Source organism: Montipora capricornis, chromosome 9, assembly GCF_036669925.1.
Source record: "Montipora capricornis isolate CH-2021 chromosome 9, ASM3666992v2, whole genome shotgun sequence".
Classification (NCBI taxonomy): Eukaryota; Metazoa; Cnidaria; class Anthozoa; order Scleractinia; family Acroporidae; genus Montipora; species Montipora capricornis.
In genome coordinates, this window is record NC_090891.1 from 36,578,968 (window position 1) to 36,586,467 (window position 7,500).

Genomic DNA, 7,500 nt, shown 5'->3' on the forward strand with positions numbered 1-7,500 from the left:
CAATTGAAATCAACAGTTGGTAACGTTACTCAGCCTTTATATTACCACTGAACGAGATGGCCACAACCTTTATGAATGAGCTCTTAACTCCTTATCCTCGGAAGCGCTTATGTACTTCTCTATGTCACTATCTTTATAACCTTCAATCCAATTCAAAAACTCTCTATAATCATATACAGGTATATATGTTCCATTTTCTTCCATTAATTACTTCTACAGACGATAAACCACAGTGGTTTCTCCCAGCCAACGATGCCTTAATCATTCGTGAGCTCCGTGACCACATGCATAGGCAACAATTGTTCAGCTTTAGACCTTTTTTATCAACTACGATAAGATTGATTTTTTCTCTAAAAAATCCGTCAATTTAGCTCCAGATTGAAAAAGGAACTTTTTATCTTCTTTGATAGTGCAATCCAGGAGTCTAAGTTGATAATGCAACACTCTCTTTCCAGTCAGTGAAGGTTTTTTCATCACATTTCAGCCTAGCGGCATACGCAAGCAAATAGCAACAATTATGTAGCGGACAAAAACCGGAAAGAGGAGAACATGACTGTACTGTGTAATTTTTTTCTGGTTTTATAATCACTATGACCACGGAACCAACCGCGGGTCACGAAACCAGTCAAGACTCACATCACGAACATAAATGTATTTCAATTCGTCTTTATCATTAGCTGCCACAAGGTTATTTTTTTCACTTTCATCAGGTTACGGTTTCAAAGAGGTCTCGGGGGAGGGTTTCATGTGCATGTCCAACGCGATCCCGAATTTAAAATAGTTGAGGTTAAATTCCCTATGCGCATTTTCCCCTAACTGGTCGTACGTTGCACGAAAAACCCAAAAACATACCCAACATACAGTTTTTGGGTATGATCATATATTCGCCTTGTATTGGCTGTCGAAACAAAAAGTCTTTTTATCATGTGGTTGGCAAATTTGAATAGCAAAAGCAATGTTTGTAAACAGAAATCTTCTACTTGGAGTGTCTCTGACAAGATAACTCCTTCAGATCAAAGGTTTGCTCAAAACAAAAAGATCATCGTGCCTTAAAGAACTTGACGAGGTGGGCGTAGATGACTCACTCATATCAGTTCTTGTTGGAGAAAACTCCGTGCTTCTGCAAAAAATGGTAGTAGCCAACACGCGGGGGCCAGGATCAGGGCCAGGGTCGGGGTCGCGGTGTCATTTTTTCCAAATTTCTTTGTTTGAATTTTTGTCGTTATTCTCCTGTATTGTTGTTTTTTAAATGATCGGGCCAGTATGTCCTTTATTTATGGTGGAAATTTGTCAAAAAAAATCAAGGATCCTACGGAACCTACGAAAGCTCTTGAGGGGCATCGATCTTAGTTCTTAGACCTTTTTGAGTGTTTTAAAATCGAAGTTGGCTTTTGCGAGCATCGAAGTTTGTCTGCGTAAAAATCGGAGTCTGTTTTTCGAAATTAAGAGAATATCCGGCTAAAATTGGAGTTAGTGTGGGGAATATACGCTGACAGGAGCCCAAGAGTAGGAGCGCTAACTCCCAAAGACACTGAAGCCTCGCTGAGCTCCACACTTTAGCAGGCCAAGAATGCAAAAGGAAGTAAGTAACAAAGGCAACGTTTCGAAATGCGCGTGTGGACGGCGTCTGACTTCCACTTCCACACGAAAATGGTCACAAACTGACCCTGCGGGGAGACCCAACTCCCTCCCCTATATCGGTCTATGCACCTTCCATATTTACCCAGGAACGGACACAGTCGGCCCTGGGAGGAGGCCAAACAACCCTCCTCCATACCGGTGTGTGTACCGCCATGGTAGTAAATTTTTCTTTAGCTCACAAAAAATCCAAGAGAACATGAAGCTGACCTTTTAAGTTTCAGTGGAGCATTTTATCTCCCACTTCCACCTTTTGAGCCACACCAAGTTGTTGTTTTGTTGCTGTTCAGTATAATAATTTTTGGGTCCCAAACGTGATGAAATTGATTAAGTGCGGTCAAACGTTTAATGGCCTTTCTGGTAAGTCTGACAAAACTGATGTTACCCATTGCTATTTAGTATCACCCAACTAGTGGACCAATGCAAATCCTGCATTTTAATTGCCTACGCTACTAGAGGACTATTAGTCTTCGAGTAGCGAAAAGCGTGACGCTTTCTTTCGTTTTAGTGATGCTAAAACAATTAGACCCTTCACCCTCAACGGCCACGGGTCAGTAGCCCATTCGGCTTCGCCTCATTTAGACCCGTAACCCGCAAGGACTACGGGTCATTGGTATCACCCAACCAGTGGACTAATGCAAATCCTGCATTTTAATTGGCAGCGCTACTGGAGGACTATTAGTAATAGTCCTCGAGTAGCGTGAAGCGTGATGATTTCTAAATAAAGATCTCTTCAACTTACATTTGCTAACTTTATTATTCCCTTAGTATGCTCGCTAGTTGGGTGATACTAAAATAATTAGACCCTTATTTTATTTTTATTTTATTTGACTTCGCCCCACCAAATGTGGGGCAGGGAGGCCACAACAGCATAACCAATTACTGTGGACCCTTCGCCCTTAAGGGCCACGAGTGGGCTATTGACCCGTAGCCCTTGCGGGCTACAGATCTAATTGTTAAATATACCTGCTGTACCTAATATGGTCAAGAAACGCTTCAGCAATAAAGCGAACTGAAAACATTTTTGCAGCTTTGAGAAAAAATGACCGAGAATAGCCGTTTTGGACCTAGTCCTGTTCCGGGACTCCCTCTTACCCCTCTCTAAAAAAGGGCCCATTTTCAGGGCGGGGTAAGAGGGAGTCCCGGAACAGGACTATTTTGGACCGGAATTGACCGAGGCAGATAAATAAAATCAACATGGAGGAGTTGTTGATCCTGGAGTTTTTAATAAAGCAATTGTTCTACTCGGGCTTGCTGGATATAAAATAATTATAACTTCATATCGAGCGCTCCCTCGTAGAATAATTAACAATTATGGTAAATAGCCAAGGAGGCGCGTATATAGAGCCGAGTTGGCTATAACCAGTCTCACATCCAACAAGCGCGAATGGAATAAGTGTCTTACTAAATTCCTTAAACTCCAAAAGTTTAGAAAAAAAAGAAATACGAGCGAAACAACGGAGAAAATCCGTGCGAAATCACAAAAACATTTGTTACCTTTTCGCGTACTTCTAAACGTCGGAATTGATCCAAACTTTCAACAAAAATGTTTTTTTTATTTTTTATTTTGCTTTATTCAGAGAGGAATTTCGCTTTCTGGCGAAAAAAAAAACTTAGCTTACCAACGCTTAACGCAATCATTTATCATATAAGGTCCAAACTAAGGTATGTCAGCTTATAACCGAGATTGAGTGAACCAATCAATGCACGCATTAACCGAGGCTAAATTTAACTGTGGTTCGGAGAATTTTGGTCCCTTGTTAGACAAAGGAAATATCGTAATCAGGAGCAGGCAATGACGGTTAAGCAGTATAGAGTGACTATACGAATAAATGGCTTCCGGCGAGGGACTGTAACAGTAGAGTAGCTTAGTAGCAGTTCTTGTTCCCTTGTTTTCGACTTCAAATTAATTCGTGCTCTTTCTTTTTCTCCTTGCTCTTTGACCGTGAAGTAGGAGTCCCTCCCAGTAGGGTGTACTGGTGTCCTTGTTCCCTTTCAAAATTTGATTGTGTTCCCTTAATCCCGGAAGTATTTTCAAACTTGTTCCCAGCTTTTTGATCCCTAAAATTGTTTATGTTCAGTGGGTCCCTAAAATATTTTGTCATTGTTCCCGAGTTCCCCAGTTCAAATTAGCCATGATCACTTGTTTCCCCCAACCCCTGGGTCCGGAGGGACTCAATTAGCTAACGTTCCCGCTAGGGAAACTTAAGATACTTTTCTCCAGTCCGTCAGTTCTAATTTGTGGGGTTTCCCTATCTCGGACGACCATCAGAAAACAAATTATACGTCGAGAGAAAATGAAAGGGACACGAAAAATGTCTTCACAAGTTTAAACGAGAAGCTCTACACAGTTATGATTAATGCATTGCGTTTTATTGCTCTGTATAGGTAAAACATCAGCTGGATTACATTTCTATATCACTACAAATTAACACGTGAACCATTATTCCTTTAAGGTTTCTTGCATTCTCTATATTTTCAACAGCCCAATCTTTTCGCAGCGGCACAAAGCTCTCGTTTACGCAGAGAAAAATCGTTCATATCCGGCGAATCCATCCCCTCTTCATTCTGAAATTAAAAGAAGAGAGAGAAAAATATTAAGACCTTCATTCCAAGCATCCATAAACTTTATAAGAATAAAGATCAGCGAAATAAGTTTAAGCAAACTCTTCAAAGTTGCAATAACTTCATTTATTTAAAAAACCGATAAAATTTGTAGTGTTACCTGGTTCCTTGTCGTTACATTTTAGAGTTATTTGATGTTGTATTAATACAATAAATCATGCATGGTTTTTTTCCTTTTTAAAATGTCTCCATTCTTTTCAGTGTCATTATGCGTAGTGGACCAATTTCGACACATAACGCCAATTTCATTTGTTGAATCAGCCGTTCCCGAAAATACCAAAGGAAAAACAGGGGCGGCTCTCAGATTTAGAGCGTCGAGCAGTGAATATAATCATGATTGGAATTATAAGCTACGGTTACTTACTCGGGCACTTTTCTTTTCTTCGAAAAATCCTTTCGGTTTCTTGCCTTTGTTGCCTTTGTTGCCTTTCTGGTAATATTTTATCCCGGAGTTCATCCATGATTCAGATTCACTTATTAAAGCTGTCACCAGAAGAAGGGTTAAAGCGAAGAAGAGTGCTTTGTTTACCATGCTGAAGGGTAAGGGATCACCTATGTGCTTCTTTCGTGCAGCTCGAAATTGAGTTCGCAGGTTAGTGTACCTGATCGAAAAGATATTGAAAACGCTCTTATATTGAAAGTTAACTCCTTGACAGCAATCACTGACGGAATGAATTTTGGCAGCAGCTGCAGTTGTAGTGGGTAGAGTTACTCGTTGACTAAACTCGGCAAGGAAGAGTCAGTTATAAAACACCGACCTACATACCCTTATTATATATTTTTTTCCTTTTTTTTTTTTTTTTTTTTTGCCGTTGGGTTTTTCGGTAAGAATCGTTTGCACGATTCATATTAGGATACCCTCTAAATTATGAAACACAATACTCTAATAGTTGATATTTCGATTTATTGGTAACATCTTGCCGAAGATTAGTGTCTCCTGAAACGTGATAACATTCACAAACAGTCAAAAGCCTGAGTGTTCTGAGAATTAAAGATCTAGAATAATGATATTTTCTATCATATTCATTATGAGAAGCTATGAGAAGTATGCCTAAAACAAAAATAAATTAACGATTTGCGGGAACAAACATGCAATTGTATCCTGACGCGGCTAAACAGGCGAGCAAACAGAGAGAGCAAAAAGCGAAAAGAGAGCGAAAAGAAAAAAAAACCTTGGAACCCTATTGCTTTTGCTCAGTTGATGGCGAGTGATTCGTAGCTTTGCGGCATAAAAAAGGTCCTTTGGTTTTATGTGAGTCTCTGCCGTAAGCTGGCTGTCACAGCAATGGCAGATTTGATCTAGCTTTTAAGCATTTTTGCCAACACTCAAAATGACATTTTTCAAGTTTCGTTGTCAAAATGCGATCGTACCGACAATCACTATGCTACTTGATCTGAGGTAACCGCGCACAAAAATGACACCAAACTTATGTTCAATAAAAAGGTTTAATGGATTGCTAATTATAGCATTAGTAACACCGTCAACTGTCAGACATAGTGTGATGTTGCTCTGACTCGGGTTTGAATATGCTTTGAATGTAGCTTAGAAAGTTACGATGTCCAAAATTTCGACACTCATGTATAGTGTCTTCATCAGGGGTCATCCAATGTTATCGCAATGGTCGTTTCATATGCCATCAATTTTGCTATAAACGGGAAATTAAAGGGACGCGCCTGTGGAAATAGGTGTCAAGTAAAATGCCGCCATTATCGTGGCTCAAAGAAGCCACGCTTCCAAACAATGGTACCCGACTACGAAATGGAGATGATAATTCTAGATTTCAAAGCTTCATTGAAATTTCTTCAAACCAGATTAGAATAAAACTTGGTCTGATCATTAGCAACCTGGTTACAATGTGAACTTTAACTATCGTTCACTGTGACTGATGGAAATTGAGTCAGGTGGTATATTGGAAGAGCATGTTAAGTGAGATTTATCCTTTAATGTTTCTAAAAAAAAAAAAGAGAAAGCAACAGGAGCCTAAAACTCTGGACTGGAATTTTTCATTTACTTTGTGCTTTAAATTTGCATTCCCCAAGTAAACCTAAAAATACTGAGACACGATTGCTGGAAACCCAACCTTATCCATTCTTAATTACGTAATTGCTTAAAAGCCTGGAGGGATTGAAACCGTCGAAGTATTTATCACCTGACCTGTAACTGACCATGGCAGCAGGGTCGAAGCATAATTCTGTCACTATCACAGCCAGCTGGGCCTGTCTTCTTGTTTTACTTGCATGACATATAATAAGTTGTAACCTTCATTGAAGCATGAACGTTTCATGAACTAAGGAATAATTATACTTAGGCAACGAGGGTATATGGAATTTATTTAACGAAGGCGCAGCCCGAGAATGAATCTCACATCCTCGAGGTGCCTAAGAATAATCGGTATATGGAGTACCTGGAATTTGTCTCAAAAATAAATAGGCTTGGTCTTGACAAATTAGATTTTGTAAGCCTTGCGGACTGGATCTTAATTGGGCAGCAGTGACAGAATGACCTTGAACCTTTTTTAATGCAATATTGATACTGTCTGAAACTTTTTTCTGTTCAATTATAAACTGCGCAAAAAAAAGATACTCCGGGTTTGTGGCAAATCTTCCACTATAATGTAGGAGTCGTGAGTTAAAGTATTTAACTGGTGATAGCTTAATTTCACGTTTAGTGGTGTACCCATATCTTCCCTTAGGAAACAATACTGGGAAAGCTAGTTCCTCACATTGCTTATCAGTCATGAATGAAACAGGGTGTTTGTTCTCTCCAGGTGCAATATTAGAGAGCTTTAGATTCTAGTACGAGAACGACAACGAGTTCGAGATTTTCTCATAAGACAACAGTGAGCGCGCGCAAACCAGCGTCATTTTGGCGGGAAAAACGTGATGCCGTCGTCATTTTAGTACGAGGGTTTGCAAAAATGTTGTCGAAGCAAAACAAGTCAACAACACGGTAGCAGTTTTGGCTTTTTTTTATGAGCAAAAAGGCTCAGTTAACAGCAATAAGAATAACTGAGCAACCTATACTGCTAACAAAGAGTAAGATTAAGCGTACGGGTTATAAATTTCCTTAGTATTTTCGCTAAAAACGGGCAGTCAAAACTCGTACTCGTTCTCGTCCTCGTCGTAGAATCTAAAGCTCTCTATTGTAAGCCTCATTTCCTGATGATTGTTCATTGTTATCTACAACAACAGGATAGTTGGGGATGATGGATTGCAAGCAAGTTTGAGTAATTGGCA

General features: G+C 39.7%; 1 long non-coding RNA gene across 1 annotated transcript; it reads right to left on the minus strand.

The window, feature by feature from the left end:
• Positions 1-3,989: 3,989 nt before the first annotated feature.
• On the minus strand, positions 3,990-5,475 carry LOC138016031 (uncharacterized). Its single transcript, XR_011125691.1, has 2 exons — positions 4,628-5,475; positions 3,990-4,206 (listed from the first exon to the last, which is right to left on the minus strand). It is a non-coding gene; the product is annotated as an uncharacterized lncRNA (long non-coding RNA).
• Between the last annotated feature and the right edge of the window lie 2,025 nt (positions 5,476-7,500).